Source organism: Malaya genurostris, chromosome 1 (genome assembly GCF_030247185.1).
Source record: "Malaya genurostris strain Urasoe2022 chromosome 1, Malgen_1.1, whole genome shotgun sequence".
Taxonomy (NCBI): domain Eukaryota; kingdom Metazoa; phylum Arthropoda; class Insecta; order Diptera; family Culicidae; genus Malaya; species Malaya genurostris.
The window spans coordinates 131,375,212-131,398,769 of NC_080570.1; the positions used below are offsets into that span (position 1 = coordinate 131,375,212).

At 36.9% G+C, this 23,558-nt stretch overlaps 1 protein-coding gene across 17 annotated transcripts in view; it reads left to right on the forward strand.

The window, feature by feature from the left end:
• Window positions 1-12,657: 12,657 nt before the first annotated feature.
• The window catches only part of LOC131425800 (protein tramtrack, beta isoform), a 522,944-nt gene continuing 512,043 nt past the window's right edge, over window positions 12,658-23,558 (forward strand). For 4 of the 17 annotated variants that reach the window (XM_058587969.1, XM_058587972.1, XM_058587965.1 and 1 more), the window contains exons 1-2: window positions 13,009-13,865; window positions 14,073-15,691. The gene's annotated coding sequence lies outside the window, so the exon portion shown is untranslated. The other 13 variants (XM_058587977.1, XM_058587980.1, XM_058587979.1 and 10 more) reach the window with 13 other exon arrangements.

Consider the following 23,558-nt stretch of genomic DNA (forward strand, 5'->3'; position numbering starts at 1 on the left):
CGTTTACATAATCTCAAGAAATTTAGTACAAATGCAGAGAATTTTTATTATTGGGAAAATTTTGCCAAACAAAATCAAAACAAAACTTTTAAATTATACGACATGTATTTTTTTATTATTTTAGTTGGAAATTTATTATAAACAAAATTTACAAAAAAAAACTGAAACTTGGATTTCACTGACAGTCTTAAAAATTCTGGTAAATATACCTAAACTCTAGTAATAATTATATTTTTGTATTGGACAAACGATCTAAACAATTTTTATGCACAACCCAAACGCAATTTATAATTACTAAAATTCTGATTTTGTTGTAGGTTTGCCGTAGAATCTCAAAAAATAGGTAAAAGATCGGGAATTTTAAAATTTCCGGGTTAAATTGCATTGCACAGTGGTCCGGATCCACTATTTAGGGGGACAGAAACATTGGTGGCTTAACCTTATACCTTAGAGCAATGATGTCTTCAAAACAAATGATCAGTGAAAAATAAACCATATTTTGATGCACATGGTATTAGGGTGGCTCTTATTATTAAGGTGATCCAAAACTTATTTTCCGGATGTGTTGAGATAGAGGACTGCATTCTTCGGCAAAATTGTAGATAAACTTATAACGAGCAGCTTTGCTGAAGACACCATTGTGGTATCTCCAACAGTTTTAGTGTTATAGCTAGTTTTAAAGAGCAACTTAGGGTGACAGAAAATACTTTCGAGCATGTTTACAAAAAAGGCGGAGGAGATATATTTTTTTAACTTTCTAAATTGTGTTCAAACATTGGGGTTTTTCATTCAAAAATGCTCTAGTTACTGTACTCTGAGGCATTTATTAGCTACATATGAAAATAAGGTATTTTTGTCTTCTGGAGTGTTAAACCTAATTCAAATGCATATTCGGGAAGATAAAGTTCACTCACGTTGGTGGTTACTCTATTTGATAATGCTATTACAGAGATTATCTGACTTTAAAAGCAATCGTTTGAATACCTCCTCCAGATTCACTAAACGATTGAATTTTCCTATACTTGTGTTTTGATTATTTTGACTTTCTTGCGCTTCCTCAACGACCGTCGAGATCATGAGTCATCTCGATTTTTTTTAAAGAATCGACTCTCTGGGACTGTGAATTTAAAGATTTCCGAAATCGAACGTCGAGATCTGGTGTTATCTCGACGTTTCAGGCAATTCTTAGATATTTGACATAAAAAATAAATTTCCTATTTCGGTGAAACCGGTGATTTTTCAAAATGGAAAATTATTAAACTTCCACCATTATCTTTACGTTTCGTCTTAGACTCGTAAGTGCATAGCAGTTTACGTTGAACTGTTATGCCACCTGCAGTTCAACATAAACCGCCGAGGCTAAACCGAAACGTAAACATAATGAAATTGGTTATGTGCCCTAGCACAAACAAGGTTAATTCCTAAATAACTTCCAATGCCGGCCAGCACCACTCACCCACCTACCCCTTTACGCAATTGAAGATGATCCCAAGATATTGGCAGTGCAGGGTTTCATTCAGTAAAAAGCATTCAAATGGAGAGGTTGTTTTTCGAGACAGTTTCAGAAATACCTGGAATAGTGGAACTCACTTCACTGAGAAAGATGGCCTAACCGATCTGAGAACTGTTTCATTCTGTAGGTTACACTAGTTCATGCTTTCATGTTTTTCAAAAATCTAACAAAATTGTTTGAAGAATACCATTCCTTTTTTATATGAGAATAAGAGAGATATGAGAAAGGCATCATTTCACCTCTAGGTGGATAAAACAGGTTTTACTTAATTTCGTGAGATTTTTTGTGCTAAATTCGTAATCCTACTTTTTCTGAATAGTAAAACAAGTATATGATAGATTTTCGAGTGGAATTTACTAATAGAAAATTCAAATAATTTTTGCAGTCTGTACATTCCGAAATAATTCAAAGTTTGTGAAATATAAATTTAATATTCTATCGATTATAATTGATGTCGTTTAGGATAGCGAAAAATTTAAGATATATGATTTTGTTCTTAATTGCTTGTAAAACAGAAATCAGAATTGTTTTTAAATTGTAGTTGTTTTTTTTGCCATGGGTTAGTATTTAAAATTCTTATATTTTTACGTTCTATGCCTTATTGTATAATGCCCTTGAAATCATTTAATTTTTTTGTATTAGCACAAAACTTATTTCATTAGAAAAATTCAAATTCTACGTCTCCATGAAATAGATGAAATCAACACGGATGACAATTTTGAAATTTCCGATCTTCTACCGTTTTTTCAGATTCGGAAAACCTAAAACAAAATCAGAATTTTAGTAGTTATCAATTGCGTTTGGGTTGCGCATAAAAAATTTTTCAATTCAAAAATATAATTATTTTTAGAGTTTAGGTATATTTAACAGAATTTTTAAAATTGTCAGTAAAATCCAAGTTTCTTTTTTTTTGTAAATTTTGTTCATAATAAATTTCCAACTAAAATAATAAAAAACTATATGTCATACAATTTAAAAGTTTTGTTTTGATTTTGTTCGACAAAATTTTCCCAATAATAGAAATTCTCTGTATTTGTAACAAATTTCTGAAGATTATTTGAACGCATATATAATTTCGTTCATCAATACATTATTTCTGGTAATGATTGAAAAAAAAACTACAAACGGGAAAAATAAGAATTTCACTGGTTTTTCCTAAGCGATCGTCAATAATGACATACTTAAAATAATCTACAAACTTCACAAAATTCGAGAGTGTAAAATTTATCGAGATTGGTCAAGTAACTACTGAGCTATGATAACCGCTTCAACTTTTTTTTAGGCTTGGTATTAGAAGTGTTAATAATTAATGGTTTCTTTGTGCGACAATTCGTTCAATTCAAGCGGTTCAAATTTTGCACGCATTTTCACAGTTAGTCCCGCAAAATATACGCAAAATTTCAACCGCTTTAATTGGACGAATCGTTGCACAAAGGATAACAAGCAAAACCGTCACATAGAAACCAGGAATATTTTCATCAATTGAGCGCAGTGGCTTTATCACAAGTTTTATTGGCTTGTAAAACAGACTCTGTTGATTCGTAAACGATTATTTATATTTCACATTTTGAACACACAATCATAATTTAATCGTTATTGTTATTGACTACGATTACACTAGAACCATGAGTATTACTATTGACTAACATGCTAACAATGAGCTGAGTTTAGTAGCAAGCATAGATTCTCCTTCTTCAGAAGGATCGAAAACAAGGAAACATTCAAATATTTTCGGTATTTTTGCCAGGGCCTTTCCGCCAATGAGATGAAGTTTACGTAAAAGTATTCACTTGACACACATGATAGAGCGCGGTCGAATTTCATTATCGATTAAAACACCGTTGAAGTAAGAAATGCGTCATAAATTAGTTACCAATGAGTTCGAAATATGGACACACAAATTTTCACAGTTTATGCGAATCAGTCGAAAACGAATATAATAATCGAATTTTTAAAATATGTTGAATAATGAGATTTTCAAAGAATTCATACTTATACGAACGAAAACAATTGTACCAAATAAATTATGTTCTGATATGTTTATACATTTAAAAAACCAATTACGGACCGAGGAGAGCATAATTTCAAAATTCTAAGATTCAACTGCGAAAACTTTTTGACCTTGAGAGTTGGAATTGATTTCTGAGGATTCTCAAGAGTCTTAGAAGAATAAGAATGGGGTATGAATTCTTCTACTACTTTTGCAAAATATTCAAATTTAATTTCCTTCAAAATATTCATATTTAATTTTGAGCCGATTTTATTTCTCTCTCATGTTTCGTTCCGTTACCAAGGAACTAAAATGGCGCCGACATAGAAATCGACTTACCTCCACCAAAAATAACTTTCACCGAATTTTCATCGCGACAACATACGAGGTCTGTTCAAAAAGTACCCGGAATTCTCATTTTTCTAAAAAAATATTTATTTATTCGTCTACATCTATATGGTCCCCTTCAAAGTAATCCCCCCTAGATATAATACACTTATGCCAGCGTTTTTTCCAGTCTTCGAAACACCCCTGATAGTCACTTTTTGTAATGCTCTGTAGCACTCTCAGCGATTCTGCCTTTATCTCTTCAATCGATGAAAAACGCTGTCCTTTCATGGGTCTCTTCAACTTTGGGAACAGGAAAAAATCACACGGAGCGATATCTGGTGAATAAGGAAGTTCGGGCATGATTAAAGTCTTGTTTTTAGCCAAAAAATCACGAATAAGCAGAAGCAGTTTTGGAACGAATTTTGCTGCCACTCGTTTCATGCCCAAAACATTTGAAAAAAAAATGTTGGCATGAGCCAACTGATAAAGGAGAGGAGAAATAAAATTTACTCGACAAGGCTGCCAAACACACAGACTTTCAATCTTTGTGAAAGTTGAATATTTTTTGTTTGTTCATTGGAATCCATGTAATTTCCAACCCATACGATAGATTAATGTGATAAAACTTCTCATCAAAATAATAAAATGTATGCTGGCAACCCGGTACAGTTCGCTCATATACGAGAGAGTGCAAGAGAAATACGATGCGCAAAGGGAATTGAGCGAGCCACGTGGTCGATTTTAAACTCAACACGCGACCCTCTGTCCTCAGACCTCAATTGCTTCAATTATGCTTGAGTAGATCGATTGCACTTTTTCCACAATATAAAGCAAAGCCAAGTCTTGGTATCACATTCCTTTTGAAGAATTTGGCCTTTCTGTTTCAACAGACTTCACAGCCGATTCATAGCGTACACGATGATTGCATGGCTTGTACTACGATCCTACTGACACTTACATTTCTTCCAGGTCGGGGTTCGAACATACGACCACTGGCTTGTAAGACCAGCACCCTATGCATTGAACCGCCAACCCAGGCACAATACGCGCATAGAATTTAGATCCTCTAACTCGCAAATTCAGATCCGTAACCAAACAGTCCTTTCCAGGACTCCAAAGCCACTAACGGTCCTATTCAAGACCCCAAAACTAACGTAAAGAACTTATTTAGAAAACTGCCTGAAACTGCCGCCCTACTTTCAAGCTACAGAGGGGTCTCGTATTACGCGGTACACCGGGGGCGTGAAAAGCGAATCCGCGATAAACGGGACCCAGAGCATATGGGATTTCGACTGATTGGGGCTGTGCACGATTATCTCGCTTCGGTCGACAGATAGAGCTATACAATCTTCGGCAAACTTGTTGTAGATACTTAGACCAACAATTTAGTGTAGTTTGACCGACAATTTGTTGAGAACTGCTCCGCCAGGGGCGCTTTGAAAAGAGCATGAAATAATTCATATGTTCACAATAGAAAAACAGTTTGAACATGAAATATCGCAAATATTTTACTTTCGGTGGTGTCGGCGTTTTCGGAAAGAATGTCCCGGAGGTCAAAACAGATCAAATTGTGTAAACAGTAATTGAAATTTCTCGCATGGCTGACTCTTGTGTGCCATTCAACGTTCGAAATTCCTGCAACTCAAAATCATGTTGACTTATTAAGATGGTTTCTTCGAGAAGGTGTTTCAAGGTTCCAATACCTATTGAACGATTGATGAAACAGCTCTTATTGTATCTACAATGTGATGTTCTGTAACTGAATACCATACTTGTTTATGAGAGTGATCTTATCGATCAGTTTTTGAATAAGTTGATGAAGGAGAGACAGATTTTGAACTGTTTTTAGTAAGTAAGTTACTAAAGTATTAAGATGAATAAGCTATCGACATCTGAAATCTGAGGAATTCGATAGTGTGAAAACTAGAATTTCATACTTAATGTTTTGTTTATTTATACAATTATATAATGTCAAGTGCATAAAATGTAACATATATTGCTCATATAGTTCGATTATATTTTTTATTTGAATTAAACCTTTTTTATTGAACAGGGAAAAGCCCAATGGAGCGAAAATTTCATAGTCACACTCTTCATCAGGCAGTGAATCTATAAATTCAGTTTTTGTAACAAGTGCGGATAACCAATTCGAGATTGTAACAAAAGCTGCTACGTAAACGACCAAAGACATATTTTGGTGAACTGATAAGAAGCAAAAATCGAAAAGTTTGCAGGGATCACTGCAAGGGAAACTACGAAAAGCAAACCGAAGAAGTTTATTCTGAATGGCTTCGACGCGGTGGATGTCAAGTTAACAATAAAGAGCCAAAAAGACAGTACCATTGCCGTAATCAATTTATCAGCGATGATGTCATCAATTTCCTCACGAGAAAGATGTTCAGCACCCATCTTTTCACCGAAATCCTTAATTTCAGAAATTATTCTTTCGTTCTCAATATAATCGATTTGTGTACCTGGCTAAAAAAAGATGGAAGAAGTTTTTTTCCAGCAATTTTTCAACGTTGATGACTTAATTTGAACTAAAACTGATTGAATGCAATCAAAGCAATTCCGATGTTGCGATTTAAGCAAAATTATTCTAACTCGGGAATGAAACAGTTTTTCATTCAATCTTGGGAAATTTCTCGAGTCATCCAGCCTTTTTTATTGCTCCGGTTACTGGGAGATTCGAACGCTGAAAATTTTTTAAAGCACGTGATTTGGTACATTATTAACACTCCAAATATCAAGCCTGAAAAAAAGTTGGAACGGTTACTTCGATCTGTCATAGCTCAACTGTTTTTCAACGAATCTTATGTCGTTTTCGTTTTTAAATTGCACTACACTGGTGTAGCGAAAGCTGCACTGAAACCGTTCGTTTTTACCAATTGCACTACACCAGTGCTACACTTTTTCTGCACCGATACCACTGGTGTAGCACTCATCAAAAGTTTGGTGTAGCTCTGTGCAATGGAATCGTGTATTGTAGTCAATGGTTACTGTTTATGTTTTCGTCATTTTTGTTCGTTTATTCATGCCTCAGTGTAGCACTGCACCGGTGTAGTGCAAATTAAAAACGAAAACGCCATTAATAAATTTTACACCCACGAATTTTGTGAAGTTCGTAAATTGAATCAAACATTTTGTAGCAGACCGTTTTTTTTTTTCGTTCCAGGTTTTTTTTTCACGCGCCCAAAATGCCCTATCTGCTTAATTTCTACTGGATGCTCAGAAAGTTAGCTACAACGTATATATAGGAAAAAATAACATATTCACGTCTCTAACACAACCAAATAAAACGAAAGAAAGAATCTATGATCGTTCTCTCTGTTGCACTGTAGTTGTTTTTATATTCTAGCTTTCAACGCGACTCAACTAGTATATAGTAGTATGTATGCGAGACAGTAATTCTTCAGAAACACACTAACACAGTTACGATAGCGTCGCGTAGGATGTATGCTTAGTAGATTTGTTAGAGAATCGCATGACACAAAATCATTTTATGACTTAGGGAAGCACATGAGTTCGCATCATTTTGCGAATCCTCCGAAATAACAGCTATTTTAACAAACCGAAAAATTCAGAAAACTATATAGAAACCGCATATTTCGAAACTTGAGAAATCCCATAAAAGTAATCATATTTCTCATCAAGTCTGTTCACGACCAGACAGCTATGAATTCCTACACAAGCATTGTATAAGAAATCTTTACCGTCAACTAATATAAATCACGAAACAAACAAATATAATTTTCCCAAAAAATAGATTTCTTAGTCATCATGATCACAATAGCGCAAACCTTTTTTTCGAATACTAAACTACTGTTCACATTATCGAATACTTTTTGATAAACCAAGCAATGTTGATGAAGATACACTACTCTTAAATTATCACACACAAGCTTTTATCAATCTTCTAACCAGTTTGTAAACCCTCGAAAAAACGATCTTAATAAATCAACAAAATCAAGATTACAGGAATTGCCAACCCAGAATTGCACACCAACGTCACCAAGTGAGAAAAAATTTTACAACTGTTCACACTATTTAATCTGTTTTTACCTCCTTTACTTTCTTTCCGAAAACACCGCCAATCTATATCATCAGGTTTTAGAGATATAACATAATAAATTTTATGTGATCACAATAGCGCCATTCTGTGGGAAGGTTCTAAACTAACATAGTTTTCATAATTCATTCCTAACAACTTTCCAACAAACAAAACCGCTCTATATCCTTAAGTTCTTTTTATAAGAACAAAATTCTGATAATTAATATTTGTATTCAAGCACACTAGCTACATCTGATGGAGTAAGTCCGAGTTAATACTTTTGCTGTTTGACAAACTCCCGAATTCCCGCATTCTTCAAAATACTATAATTTGTGAGTTACAAATCGTTTTGTCTGTATTAAGCGAATGATTTATATCATGCATTTTTCGAAGCGCCCCTAGCGGAGCAGCTCTTAACTAATTGTCTGTCAAACTACACTAAATTGTTGGTCTAAGTATCTACAACAAGTTTGCCGAAGATTGTATAGCTCTATCTGTCGACCGAAGCGAGATAATCGTTCACAGCCCCAATCAGTCGAAATCCCATATGCTCTGGGTCCCGTTTATCGCGGTTATCCGGCAATAACGAAACCGGCAACAACGAATACCGGCAAAACCGAATCCGCGTTGTACGAGACCCCACTGTACTTTCAAACGTAGTCTTCCGAAACCAAGTGATCCTTTCAGGGCTACAAAATCTTAACCGGTCAAACGGTATAACATCAGTTTTAGCCTCCGGATTCCACAGGGCTCTAGGTCGTGAATTCGTCGTACTTTAGTACAGGTGCACCATTTCTCATTACTTACGTTATAGTGTTATTCATATCCACGTCATCCAGTTATGTCTCTAACAATAGCCTGACATTTTTTTACCGGAAATAAAATTAAAATATGTGGTATAAAAATACAATACAAAGAGCGTGAGAACAAAAAACTTAGAACTCGAGGTGCACACTTGGAAAATATCGTTTTCCGAGACCGACATATTGGAGTGTCAAATGTGATATATTATTATAGATAACTTCTTATCTGATTTTTAAGTGCAAACATTTAGTTTCACGCGCCCCAAGCTTTGATCTAATTGATACGGGTTTGAATCGTTGTTGTAAAACTCTGTCATTTGATGAATTGTGTCATATGAGGATATATATTTTTGACGGATTGCATGAAAAATATGTAGGGGTAAGGGCTCCCTATTTCATCTCAGCTCCTATTTCCATCTCATTCCTTCACCTCATAACTTTGAACATTAATCATATCTTTAAACGTACCTGAACAAAACTGTGGAAAGTTTTAAAAAATTTATTCTAGGTTTTGCCACACTTTCCAATTGAAAAAAATAGTTAAAAAAAACTTCAAAGATCGCTTTTTTCATTTAAAATAAACTCACTTTTTGACGTCTGAAGTTTTACAATTCATCATGTTTCTGAATTTTTACTAATCGATTCGTCTCAAAACATGATCACTATTTCACATAATTACACCACTATTCAATGTTGGATAACTTAATAGTTAGTAATGTTCACTTTCCACTTGTTTATTCAACGAATAAAGACTTCTGAAATTACCTGATAAGCAATAAAAGCAATGAAAAATATGAGATCAACATTTGCACTTAATTCACTTGATTGCGCTTTGTTTTCATCTCATTTCGTATCGCAAGGTTGCCAAGTTTTATCATAATGTTAAATAAAAAAAAATATTTTTTTCTTCTTTAAATTATCATCAACAAGTATTTTTTGGTATCCGTGACATTAGTTTTATTATATCATTGATATTTATATATAAAAAAAAACTGTTTCGGATTCCAATATTACCAAATAGAGCGTGTTAAATACTAATCAAATAACCATTGTGGCAAATCTAGTAGCACTGGTTTCTTTCCGCTATACGTCACCATAACACTGTTAAATGTGTGTGTTTCATCGGCTGTGCCAGATATTTTCATAGAAAATATGTATCTGCTCTATCTCTTTTCACTAATAAAAAGAATCAAATTCAAATTCAAATTGGTTTTAAATAAAATTCAAATTGGTTTTAATATAAATGTTTATCAGTGTTCATCATCAAACATTTACACAAAAGATTTCCATTTTAACATGTGATTTGTCCGTTGATGAATAAACTTTTAAATAAGTACTGTAATCAAATACTAATAGATACTCAGAGAGAAAAGTCTAACGTTTTACTTCTCACTTTTTATGAACCTTTACAAATCTGTATTAAATTTAGAAAATCTGTAATCTGATTTAACGAACGCGAACGCAAAAATTTTTACAATACAGATAAATCTGTATGAATGGCATCTCTGATTTTACATTTTGTTTTTAGAAGGGCTAATGCTTAAATAGTAACAATTTTTTTTTGTTATTTGTTAAGTTCTCCAAATTAACTGCAGAGTAAAATTTTAAATTTGAAACGAAAGGTACTAAAAACGATCCAAAAAATTTTAAACATCGAAATGATTCCAAACTGTTTTTTTTTTAAATATCGTGTATTGTGTCATAGTTGGCATTAGGTCCTTTTTAAGGAAAATTCTGACATTTTGAACCTGAATGTGAATCAATTCCCAATGTGGAGCAAGGCGAATTAAGCAGAAATATGAAAAAAAAATCGTAGTGATTTTGATGGCTAAATCAGGTTTTTAAGGTCCTTACAAATGAGATGAAATAGGGAGCCCTTGCCCTATAAACAAAAGTTATTTCATCAAAAGATCAGAAACTTTCGATTTTTGAAAGTTGATTTTCTCTGTCTACAAATGACTACCGATCTGTTCCAAAACAACCATACTTTCGAGTTTTTAACTACGAAGAAATGTCTCACTGCACTGAGCAAAAGTTATAAATTTCATTCTAAAATCATCAACTGCTTCTAATCGTAGAAATTCTCCAACGCAGCATTTTCCGACGGCAAGCAACCACTAAGCAAACTCCCGTCGGTCGGGTTCCCAACACAATCCCGTTTCTGGCACTCTCAGTCATGACCGGAAAAGTACCGCAGAAAACTTTCCAGCTCCTGTGAATGGCGGGGGCGGGGGCCGACGGACGGAAAAAAAACTATTGTTTCTATCAAAATTCTCCACGAGAAAGACAGAAAACAGGTCGTCATACATAAATCAACCGTGTAATGCTACTTGAGCGATGCAAATTCGATCGTGATTCCTCACCCCCTTTCCACTCCAACCGGGGCCTGCAATGTGCAACGCAGGTTAATTAAAAAGTTTCCAGCGGACCACACGCATTCCGCGCGCGCTCCGCGTTCCGCTTTAGATGGGACTCCCAAAAGTTGCAAGAAAGTGCAAGAAATACTTAGGACATGGAACAACATTTCACCAACACACACACACATTCAAACACAAAGGACCAAAAGCTAGGTTGGGAAAAATAAAAACAAAACAAGAGACGAAAATTTTCCAGCCTCGAAAAAGTTATCCGCGCGTGCCCCCGGCAACCTCCGTTCACACGACGACGACGACCACGTCAAACCCCGTCCGGAGTGGAATATGTTTTGTTTTGTTTTGTTTTTCTTCGTCCTTTTTCGGGCTGTTTTGTTTTTCGCTTCTGGCAGGTTGTGTACTCAATATGATGACGACGACGCACGTTGGTAGGTTCCTGGGGGATGGGGGTTCGGGACAGCAACTACTCGGAAAGCTTTGGGGCTTTCCACCCGTCACCGTATGCGCGCGTGTGAGTGCATCGGTACCGCCACCGTCGTTGGTAGCCGCAGTCTGCCAAAGAGACCAAAAAAAAAACACACGGGAAACCGAACGTGCGAGCTTTAAGGCCAGAGCGAGAGCGAAGCTTATTTACTTCGGAAAATCTTGTTCTCAAGAAGTTTTCGAACGGTGTAGTTGTATGTTGTACGCTACTGACGGTTGTGGCCGGGTCGCTGGGGTCGGGTCGCGAGGGTGCAACGTTTTCCCACACCCCCTCGTTCGTTGCAGCGACGACGACGACGACGACGATGACGAGCGTGAGAGAGGAAGCAAATGAGAGAAAAAAAAGCGTTTCGCATGGTGTTTGCCTGTGTACAATATACCTACCGACGATCATCATCGCTGCGTGTTGCCGCCGGAGATTTGGAGAATTGTTTCGGAAGCGGGAGCCAGAGAGAGAATGCGAGAGTTCGAGAGTTTACCTATTTCGCGGAGGGGAAAATGAGTGCCACTCCGCCGGTGGCGGCGCGCTGACGGTGTTAGTGAGTGCCTATTTACTTGGTAGGCACTTTGCGCGTGCGAAAGTTTCGTGAGAGAATGCGTTTCGTTCGGATGCGCTTCGAGAGCGAACGAGTGTGGCGTCCGTTTGATTGTATATGAATGGGGTTTTTGCTGTCGTTTTATGTATGTACTCAGCTGGCTGGCGGTGATGTGCTAGGGAGAGCTCGAGAGAAGGTGCGAGCGTACGCTTTTTTTTGCGAACCATGGAGAGAGCGAGAGAACGGTGCTGAAGATGTGTGTGCATCGCGCCGTCACGTTCTCCGGATCCCCTCGACGTGCGCGGTTTCTCCCCAGCAGGACACACCAGCCCTGGCCAACCGCGCTTCCGTTAGGGGGTTTATGCAGCGCAATACGGTGGACGAGGGGCGACCCCTAGCGGCACAATATGCAGCAGCAGCAGCAGCGTGTGCGGCGTGTTGCACACACCATGATAGACCACGGGGGCCTATGTACTAGCTTCTCCCCTGCCTCTATGTGGTCGTACGGTATGGAGAGCCTCTATGTGCGCGCCTATGTCTGATGGCCGCAACGAGTGCGATTTTTCTCTAGCACAGAAACGCAGCACTGCGTTCTGTGTTCAAACGTCAGTTCAATACAAGTCGCTGTTCGGCCGCATCGTAAGTGCAGCAACACACCGCTGCCTCGTCTGCTAGTCGAGAGCGGAGCGGATTAATTAGAAGTGTATTTTTTTTCTTCTGCTGCCTTCTTGTTGCTGTTGCCTTCTGTGTGCAGTGTGTGCCTCCACTGGCAGCTACTACGATTTGCCTCCTCTGTTCCGTCGCCGCTCGCCGTGTTTGGTTTTATTTTTTTTTTGGAAGCCGAAGGCTTCTTCGCGCTGGACTTGGTGGTGATCCGGATGATGGTGATGATGATGACGACGGCGACGACGAGGACGAGGTGTACTACGATCTCTCATCACACACACGTCACACACAACACGACGGAGTTCTTCCTCTGGGTTGGAGTTGGACCAATCGACCACCGACCAGTTCAGATCAGATCAGGCGGACTCTAGGACGTGTGTGGTACATGGCTCCGGAGCCTCCGCGCGACCCGAACTACCCGAAGGCCGAAGAAGAGTGTGTCCAACTATTTAGTGTAGTTTTTTTTTCGGGGGGACCATTCTGATCTGGTTGGTCCCGTGGTTCAGGAGAGGACGTCCCGCTCCGTACTTAGATTCACAGTGCTTGAGTTTTTTTTTTCGTTGAATCCTACATTCATCTAACAACTTCCGTGGGAGGAGAAAGAAGTGTGTGACACGGAGAAATTGTGTGGTGGCCTTCTTCTAGTGTGTACGTCGGAACACGGGGACGGATCAACCGATAACCGAAGAGCGCGCGCTGTGGCATCATCATATGAGTGTGTGTCCGGGCTAGTTTCCTTGTTGGCCGTTCTTGGACGAGTTTTTTCCTTTTTTTTTTGGGGAAAACTTTTCAACTTCTAAGCCTAGGACTACTATTACACCGCGCGCTGACGTTTATTAAAAAATTAGACAGTGAAGAAGAAACACACGCGGCTAGCACCAAGCTCTCTCGAGCAGTTCCTTCGGAAGTGTCCGGTGTTCCACGGAAGTGACTCGAAACTTTTTGGCATCCGAAGATGAAGGATTAATTCGCGAGTTTTATGCCCAAATCTACAGCGTGTGTGTTTTTCGTGGAAGCGGAAGCTCCAGCGCCACTATGGCACTAACAGAGTAGGAGGCTACGGCCGTAATTCAGAGACTTGTTCCCCGGCAACCACAAATCTTCGAGTTTGCTTTGTTTTGGTCAGTTCGTTTTTTTCCCACCAATAAATTCTATCTCGACTGCATCGTCTGCTTTTCTAGAACCAAAACGAACAAGCAAACAATTCGATTGAATAGTTTCTTGGAGATCTCGGCCGGAGGTTGACGTTGAGGTTTCCGCTTCTGCACCAACACAACCACCACCACCACCGCGCTAATCTCTTAATCACTAATCTCTTGTTCTTGCAGTTATACAAAATCTTTTCAGTTTTTCCCTAAATTAAAAAAAAAGTAACAAAACAAAACAAAAAAGTCGTCAATGTAAAATGCCATAAAAATTTGAATTTTGAATCTGGTTAAAATAAATACTATATTTGAGCAAAGTAAACAAATCGAAAATTGCATGTTTAAGAGGCAAAACGGAAAACAAAACAACAAACGAAAAAAAAAACCAGCGGAAAGTTTAGAATCATCCAATTTGTTTCGAGTGAGTGTCATACTTCATCATTTCTACTACTACTACTACTACTACTGGAACAACATCAGCGTACAGTTTGTTCAAAATCGAACTAAATCACTTACATCAAGATTTAGTTTGCTGAGAAAGAAAAAAGATAAGAAAACGAAAAACACTGTGTTCCGAGTAAAATTAAGAGGAGTGTAATCTCCAGTCAATCGAGAAATGCAATTTTTGTTCTTTTCGAGCAAATCAATCATCCGAGCAAGTGCGTGATTAATAAACGAACAACAACAACTGCGATCATATGCGACAGAAATAAGTAAAAAAAAAGAAGAAGAAAGCTATCGGGCAAATGTGTTTGTTGCCGTTCAAGCGTCGATTAGGTTAGCTCCGCCCACTGCGTTTTGGGATTACGAGTGGACACTCCTCCTGAAGCTCCTCGAAAAAAAAACAGGAAAAGATCCGCGATCGGACTGATTGATTGACCGGAAGAGAATAAATGAACTAGTAAAAAAAAGATCAGTGTTATCAGTTCGTTTTTTTCGGAAGTGCGTGCGCGCGTGTGCGTGTGTCTGTGTGTGTGTGGGTGCGCGCACGTTATTGCGTGTGATGTATTGTTCCGTTTTCGGCACTCTCGGTCAAACTGTCAAACGCCCGGCCAGCAAAGCATCCACCGGACCGGGGTCCGTGCAGGTTTCGTTTTCACTTTAAAACGCACAGATCATCGGAACAAAAAACAGAAAAAAAATCGAAAAAGCGGAAGTAACATTCGTGTGAGATGAGACAGGTTCAGTGACTCTTTTTTTTTTTTTGTCTTTGTTCGGCCCCGCAAGTGACCACTGTACTGTACTGAGAATTGAAGTGATCGCTTCGCATGTATTTTGCGAAGCGAACCAAATTCAGTGCGTGCGTGCGTGCAAACGTTTCGCGATCATTCGCTTGCCAGTGCGGTGGTGTGACGGTTTTTGCCCGCTCGGATCCTATCCCCCCAGGAACTTCTTGGAACGTTGGAACTTGTTGCGTGTGTTGATCGAGCCATTGAAGAAGCAAAAAAGAAAAACAGCACCCGCACCACCGTTGGGGGGAAGTGAGCGTACTCCTGCTGTGCGTTGGGATCATCGCGTACGTCTCCACTCTATTCCACATCCCCCGGGCCACTCAGACCTCGACGAATCCGTGCTAATCCGGCGTGAGGGCGCGGTGTACGCGACGCGTTTTGCGTTTGCGTGAGTGCGTTTTTTTTTTGTTGTTGTTGTTGTGCGTTTGGCTGGTGCGTTTTATTGTGCAGGTGCGCTCTAAGCCGGGTTCGTTTTGGACGGCTTACAGAAACAATATCCAAACGAACACACCCGAACCTTTATGGAGTGCTGGACGGGTGACGCCCGCTTGGCGAGATTTTGCGATTAAGGTAAGTTGGTGAAGAAAAAGTTCTTGGGGAAAGTTAATAGAAATTATGATTTACTGATAGAGTTAAAAACTAGTAATAAAGAAACGAACATAATGCCAGAGATGGTTATCGACATCATCAAAACAGAATCCCAAGTAGCATGCAACTGATCGTGCAACCTATCAGATAAGTTTTCTATTATTCTTCTGGTGACTTTTGTGTTTCTAAAAAAATTCGCAGTACTTTGTTTGTTGCGGATAACAACTGTACAACTTGTCTAGTATTCATTCATATGCTCGACGACCAGAGATATTTGCTTGGAAGAAACCGAACATGGATCTCTTTGAGTAACGCTTAAATATTTATGCTAAGCTAACATTTATATGAAGCTGGAAAAATGAATTGTGGAGCTCTCTAAAATAGAAGTATATCTCTAAATATTGCACATTTTAAATCGTTTGAACATTTGTGAATAGAAAATCGATAACGAAGTGCATTTTTACTGTGAAACATGCATTTGTAGATTCGAAGCTTAGAGGCGCTTTCGAAAAAGTATTTTTTTAATAGCTGAACTTGGCTTCGGTAACATTCTAATATTTTAATCCCTGCTGAAGGTATTCGGACCGGAGCGAGATTTATCATCAAATTCTACCAGCCTATTGAAAAGGTAAGCTTAAATGCAAGTACCTGTTCTTTTGTATTCCTGTATTGAATATCAGTCGTTTGACTGCATAAAATTATTCCTTACAGAAGCAAACTTCTTAGTATAGCATATTATTTTTTTTTGTAGAGAACATCATTCAGCTTAATTTATTTTCCAAAAAAATTCCACATTGATCTATATTGTGACAGAGTGTGAATAATAATAGTGAAGTGTGAATAGTAATAAAGTGAATATTACTGCTTAACTACTAGTGCAACGAAAAGAGAATTTATCGGTACTGTTATAACAACCTAACAATTTTAGGCAAAAAAAATATATGACTTAAATAGCTTCAACAAGTTATATCAGGTGTTGGAATTGAATTGAAGCTTATTTACTACGAGAATTTCAATACACTACCGTTATTAAGAGCATTGTCCTTCGTTATTTACTATTTTCCGAAAAATCTCGGATACTGCATTGCAAATATATATTTTGCTTCAGATTCGACGAATTAATCGATCCAAATTTTAATCCCTTTGTTATTTTCAAATGTCTTCTTTGACAAGTAGCATCTTCATGATGTTTTACAATTGTTTTAGAATTATTATTTAGATAAGATATGTTAGGAAAGATTTTTTAAACCTATTAAAATCGGTTGTCCAACATTTTATAAACTGATAAGTTTCTCAATGCAAACATAAAAACGCTCTAAAAATTCGAATTTCACATCATCATGTTAAAATGAAGTAACTGTAACAACTGTACAACTTATCAAAAATTTTCCAATTCCAGTATAAGCCAAAATGGCTCAAATCTCTTGTAAGGTAAATATGAGAGGAATGATACTCTCCGCTGGGCACAAAAAAAAAACAGTAAATCAAACTGATAACCTTGCTGTAAAGAGGATTTTTTCGCTGAGCCTGTATAATTGGTGCGAAGTTTTCTTCATTTTTTTAGAAAAAAAATGGCATGATTATAGATACAATTGAGACCTATGGTACCACAAGATTCTTCATCAAAATATCAGTATTTGGAAATCGGTCCAGGAAAATCGTGAGTGTGATGTGATGTGAGTTTTACTATGGAGTTTTCACCGGGTTCCGGTATTTTCGTATGACATTTGAAGGAACTAATCTTCATTGTCCAAAAACAATCCTTTAGCATTATGTTTCACGAATAAACGTTTAATTTGAAATCAGCAACAAATTGCCCAGGCAACCATTAGGTATCGACAAGATGGCACTTGGTTTATATTCATACATAGAAATACTCTTAAAAACTTATCAGCTTTACAATGTTAATCACACATAACGCTATTAAACATATGCAGCTGGTTGTCATAAAATACTTTCTTTCGATTTTTTTTCCTCCTTTATCATTACCAAATCTGAAATAGAAAGATAAATAAAATGAAGAAAAAACTGCTCAAAACAGTAATTGCATATCTGTAATGAGAGATTGATTACTTTTTCAATTGTTCTGCATTCAAGAACAAAAATTTTGTAACTTTCTTGAATGGATTATGAATCCGAATTTTATGTCTTAATTTATGTTCGATTGTCGAATTCAGAATTTGGTTCAGGAAAACATACATTTTAGATTCAATGTCACTATTTAGAACGTGCATGCTGAAACTAAATTCTGAACTTGGATTCTGGAACTAGATTTTAGAACTGAACTTAATTAATTTTGAAAGATGCTCAGTATCAGAATTCTAGAACAAAATCCATGAACTAAATTCTTAATCTGGATTCCGAATCTAAGCTTTGTAACTGAATTCTGAGCCACTCTCAGGTACTGAATTGACTTCTTGAACTCATTTCCTGTTTACGAATCCTGGTTCAGAATTTAGGTTCCGGTGTAGATAAATAAATAATAAAAGTACTAAACAGTTGTGAGCATCGGATACATTTGGATGCGATGCGCTGAGTATGCAAATCTACAAAAGAATGAAAAATAGCCATAACGTTGTTTGAATTATTTTTTTACTTTCATTTGTTACGCTTTGTTTAACTGTGTGGTAGAAAAAAAACTATCGTCAACAAGTCAAACTTTAGTATAAATGCACCGTTACCATTCTGGAATCGAAGCAGTAAAAGTTGCCAAATTAAAACAATCAACTAATACGAACGATTATGTAAATTCGGAAAAGTTAAAGAATTTGTCAGTTTGATTTGTGTTCACATCCTCCAGTTATGTTTGTGTAATTACCCACCCGCCTTTTTGTTGAAGTGCTGCTTTTTCTATTCGATCCGAAACACTCTTTTATGTCGTATTAGTGTTGACTTCATACCAGCTCAGTGCTAACGCATAATGCTTATGGTTACTTGAATGGCCTTTCTTAACGAGGAAGGTAAAAGTCATCTGAAGCTTACATATTTATCCAACCAATTTTTCTATCTACAGTAAGAAAAACCTATTTTAACCACCAAGTGGTGTAATGATACCTTTCGCGTATCTCACATATTCTCATATATAAATGTAATGTATTCCACAAAATAATTTCCTTTGAAAAACAAAAAGGTTTGTCCATAAACTAGTGTAACCTACAGAGTGAAAAAGTACTTAGGTCGGTTAGGCCATTTCTGAGAAAACGAAGTGAATTCCACTACTGCAGGAACTCCCGAAACCGGAAACCGGGAACCAGTATAATCGAAGTCGGTTTGAGAAAAATGCCTGGGATCCATTTTTGAGTCTATGGCTACAATCTCCGGTCGTTAATCGAAAATCGGGAATCACGAAGGCCGAAATGACAATATTTACCGAAATTATTTTGCGTACTTCGCCGCGTTTAGTGATGGTAGAAATATTTTTATAATCTTCACCCTGTAATTCCGGAACCGGAAGTCGGATCCGGACGATATTCAGGAATTCAATATGGGACTCTAAGACCTTTCATTTTAACCTTGTGCAAATCGGTCAAGCCATCGCTGACAAAAGTGAAAGATCCATTTTGGAATATATAATCACTATTTCCGGTGTTTCCGGAATCGGAAAACTGGAACGAGGATAATCGATTTACCTGGTTGTCTACTGATAATAGCACAGAGAACAGACATCCAAGTAGACCTTTCAATTTGTGTAAGAAATTTAACGGTTCTTTTAAAAAGCAATCACCAAGTAACAATTCTCCCGTAGAGGCGCTTCGAGCAGCCCAGTAATCCCTTATGGGCTCTTGCGTTCTAGCTTTCATACAATAGTAATTCATGCGTGCAAACTCGTGTGCCACTGTAATTTTTTAAGGGAATTTTACTCGTATGCTTTACATAGCTTTTTTGAAAATGTTTGTTCTCTGTGATAATAGCTATCAGTTGGACTAGTTTCGAGACCAGATTAGAAATAGATTTACGTATTTTATATTGCCGCTTTAAGTGACATAATCAAATTTTTAAAACATTTTACCCTATAATTCCGGAACCAGAAGTCAAATCCAAGTAAAATTCAGGAACTTTATATGGGGCAATTATATCTTTCATTTGAATATAAGTTTGTTAGAATTGGTTCAGGTGTCTTTGAGAAATGAAGTGCACTTATTTTCATTTTTTGCACATATCACCAGTGTTGGTGATTCCGAAAATTTATCAGAAGCTGCTCGATTTTTATCTATATTGTATACAACATTTTCAATCCGGTAGAAGATGCTTCAAGAACTAGAGTCTTTCAATGCATGAACCGCGAGAGATTTTTTCTACATTTCTTCGGTCCACTTCATACTCTGAGTATTTCACGGCCCTTGAAAAAACATTCTGATAATGATTGGTGCTGTGTGGAATTTACCAAGAGAGAATCACAAGTTGACAATTATCGCAGAAAATCGAATCGATGATTCGACTTAATGATTCTCATACTAGGTTGCAATATTTCAAAACCCTTGTGTGGAGCATTCACATACACTTTATCATAGACACAACTTATACAAAGGTTATATGCACATAGTTAGAATAAGCGGCAATAGTAAAATGATTCTATCGCAATTATCCACTGTCTGTAAAGAATCGGATCGCGAAACGAGAATAAGCGACCGTTTGTTGCTTCAGAGAGGATCCCCACAGCAGCGTGCTAACCTTTGATTCTCAGAAATGTCATCGAGAGAAATTCGCTCTCGCACTGGTGTCTGTTCTATGTTAAATGAACCATGCCGGTTGTTTTGTTGCTGCGATGATATCCGTTACTCTTTGATGGCACTGATTCAATCGTGTGAAGAGTTGCAAATGAGCGTTCTTCGATACGATATAAGCCATCCTTGCATATCACCATGTAATTCAAAAGTGCAAAAAAATGTTACATACACACACACACTTACGCACATACAGACATTTTGCGTATTCGACGAACTGAGTCGAATGGTATATGACACTCGATCCACCGGGAATCGTTTCAAAAGTTGGTTTTCACAGTGATTGCATAACCTTTCTATATAAGAGAGGTAAAACCTTTTTTTAATCTACCTAGTTGAGTGATCATGCCTTTCTTTTGTAATTCAAACAGTCTCATTAAGAAAAAAAAATTCGTTAGGATAATTTCTAACACAAATTTGGACTGATTTTCAACAAAAATTCAATCAGACTGTTTCGGTTAGTTCAAATAAGCGTGACTCACGTCACAAACTCGACAGCATGTTGAAAACCAAAAGTGTCAGAACAATCACATTTTAACTTGATCATTGATTATTTTCTGAAAAAAAAATGCATTTTGTGGGTTACGTCACTTATAGTATATCTCCGGAACTGGAAGTGAAAGCCACTCGATCTTCGAACTTGATTCACAACCCAATAGTAGCTGTCAAACGAGCCTAAATTTGCTAAACTCGGTACAGTCATCTTCGAGAAAATTGTGTGGAGAGAAAAAAATGCAATTTATCGGACGCGTCACTCATACATATGTATCTCCGTAACCAGAAGTTACAGCCTCTTGATCTTCGCACACACAGACATTTTCCGATTTCTCTAGAGAGAGGCAAAAATAAAGATTGAATTTTCAAAGTAATGATGTTACTGGTTTGAGGCATCAACTCGTTTGTGAAAAAAAAAAGTTTCTACACAAAAACAGTTTGAGAATCTTTGACTAAGAGCTTTGCAAAACTTTTCAAAGGGCTGAGCAGAAAATCAAAGCTAAGAAATAAATTCTTTTGTTTTGTTAAACAAAGTAATAAATACAAACTAAGTATTTCCAATTGAGATAAACATTTAAAAATGTTGAATAAACAAACTTTTAAATTAGTTGGTTGTTGGTTCAGGCCCCCCCTAAAGATTTATTGGTGTGATGATTCTCCCCCAATATTATGGCAACTGCAATAAACATTAGAAAAATCGCGAGAAATATCTTATGTCTTATGATATAACACTTTTTTCTGTTATCCCCGCAGTTCGTCTCCATAATCGTTCATATTTATTAATTAAGTTACTAAAATTTTTAAACTAATTTACTACAATATACTTTACCACTTTCCAAAATTTGTTATTACTGGACTAGTAAGTAAAATGTTTGTGATCGAATTTCAGAAGAGAAAATAAACTTGCTCACTTGGTTGCTTTTTATTTCCTCTAACCTCTCCATTCCCTTTATAAAAACTGTATAAAGTATAATTTTTTTATATTGCAAAATTTAATGATCAGTAGTAATATTTTTTTGTTCTCCACCCCCCCAAATTTTTCATGGAACTTGCATGCCCCTGCTATCGTTTTCCAAAGTATTGTCCATCGTTATCCACTACTTTCTGATATATCTCGGATATCGCATTGAAAAAAATCCTTTTCTGCAGATTCTACGAATAAATCGATCCAATTTTTGATCGCTTCGTAGTTTTCGAAGATTGTAATCGGATAGAGCTCACGTCCGGTAAATATGGTGGATAGAACAAAATTTTCCATTTCCATGTTTGTATTGTTTTCGAAACCTGGGCTACTTTGTCGGGATGATTTTTATATTGCGACCGCTTTCCTGGCGTAACACAAACGCATCTCTTTTCGCCGAAATCATAATTAAGTTTTATGTGTATATGGTTCACAATAAAACAATCAGTTCGTTGTAGATTTTCTATTAACAAATACACGAACAATCACTTTGAGTGGAAATAACCCGGATATGAGACAGTCTCCATATTGCAATTTATATTTGGCGGATTTGACACATGTCAAATTTCATGTCAAATTGATTGTATCAACTGCAAACATCGAATGTGAAAATCAATAAAGAAGTTATTTCTTATTATTTAAATAGTAATTTTTTAGGCGAATCGATTGCAAAAGGTGAATACAATGCATAAGAGTTCAATATTTTTTCTAGAATTTTTACATCCATATTTGATTTCGTCAATGTATGGCTGGGATGTATGATTTAAGAGTTACGTCATTTACCGAGATATGAGACACTGTTTAAACTGTTCAATAGAAATTAGGGCATGGCTTGCACCACTAGAAATATGTGCACTTATTGGAAATAAGAAAAACTAAGGTTGGTTGTAAAATGTGCGGGTTCTAAAATAACCAATGGAAAGTCATGGAACAATGTTACTGAAAGCTCTTTGAAAACGATAGAAAAAACGATATTTATTATTCTTATTTATTGCATCGATTTATGCAACGTAGAAATCGTTAAAAAGCAATTACACGAATCAGGTCATATTGTTTTACACCAATTATTTTCGGAAATCGTTTCTTCAGTTGAACTCTTTTCCGCACTTCGATTGGAAGAGAATTGACTTATATAACGTAGAAAACGCTGAAAAGTAGACTAGACACTAAACTTCATAATGAATCCAAAACCAGGCCTACCAAAAATTGGTCCATATCACGTATAATACTCTAGCGAATGCATACAAAAGGTATGAGTTCTGAAAAGAATTGATGAAAAACATGATTCTTGCGGTCAGATCAAAATTCATCTTAAAACTCAGTTAATGGAAAATATGGGATAACACGGTAAAACACGATTCGTGAGGTCATTCAATCTGCTTGTTATCTACGTTAAAGGGGTTTTCTTCACGTTTCGTCTTAGACTGATCAGTGCATAACAGTTTACGTTCAAATGATATGCCACCTAGCAGTCCAGCATAAACCCCAAAGCAGACGTAAAGTTATTGTTATTTGCAATAAACTTTTATAGCTCGTAGCGAAGTGTTAAAATCAAAGTACTTTTACATAAAAAACACTACTCGGAGAACCTGCAGATCACAATATTATACAATATTAAAATTGTTGCTAAATCATCTGTGAGTTTAGTGATAAAGCTATGAGCAGCTAC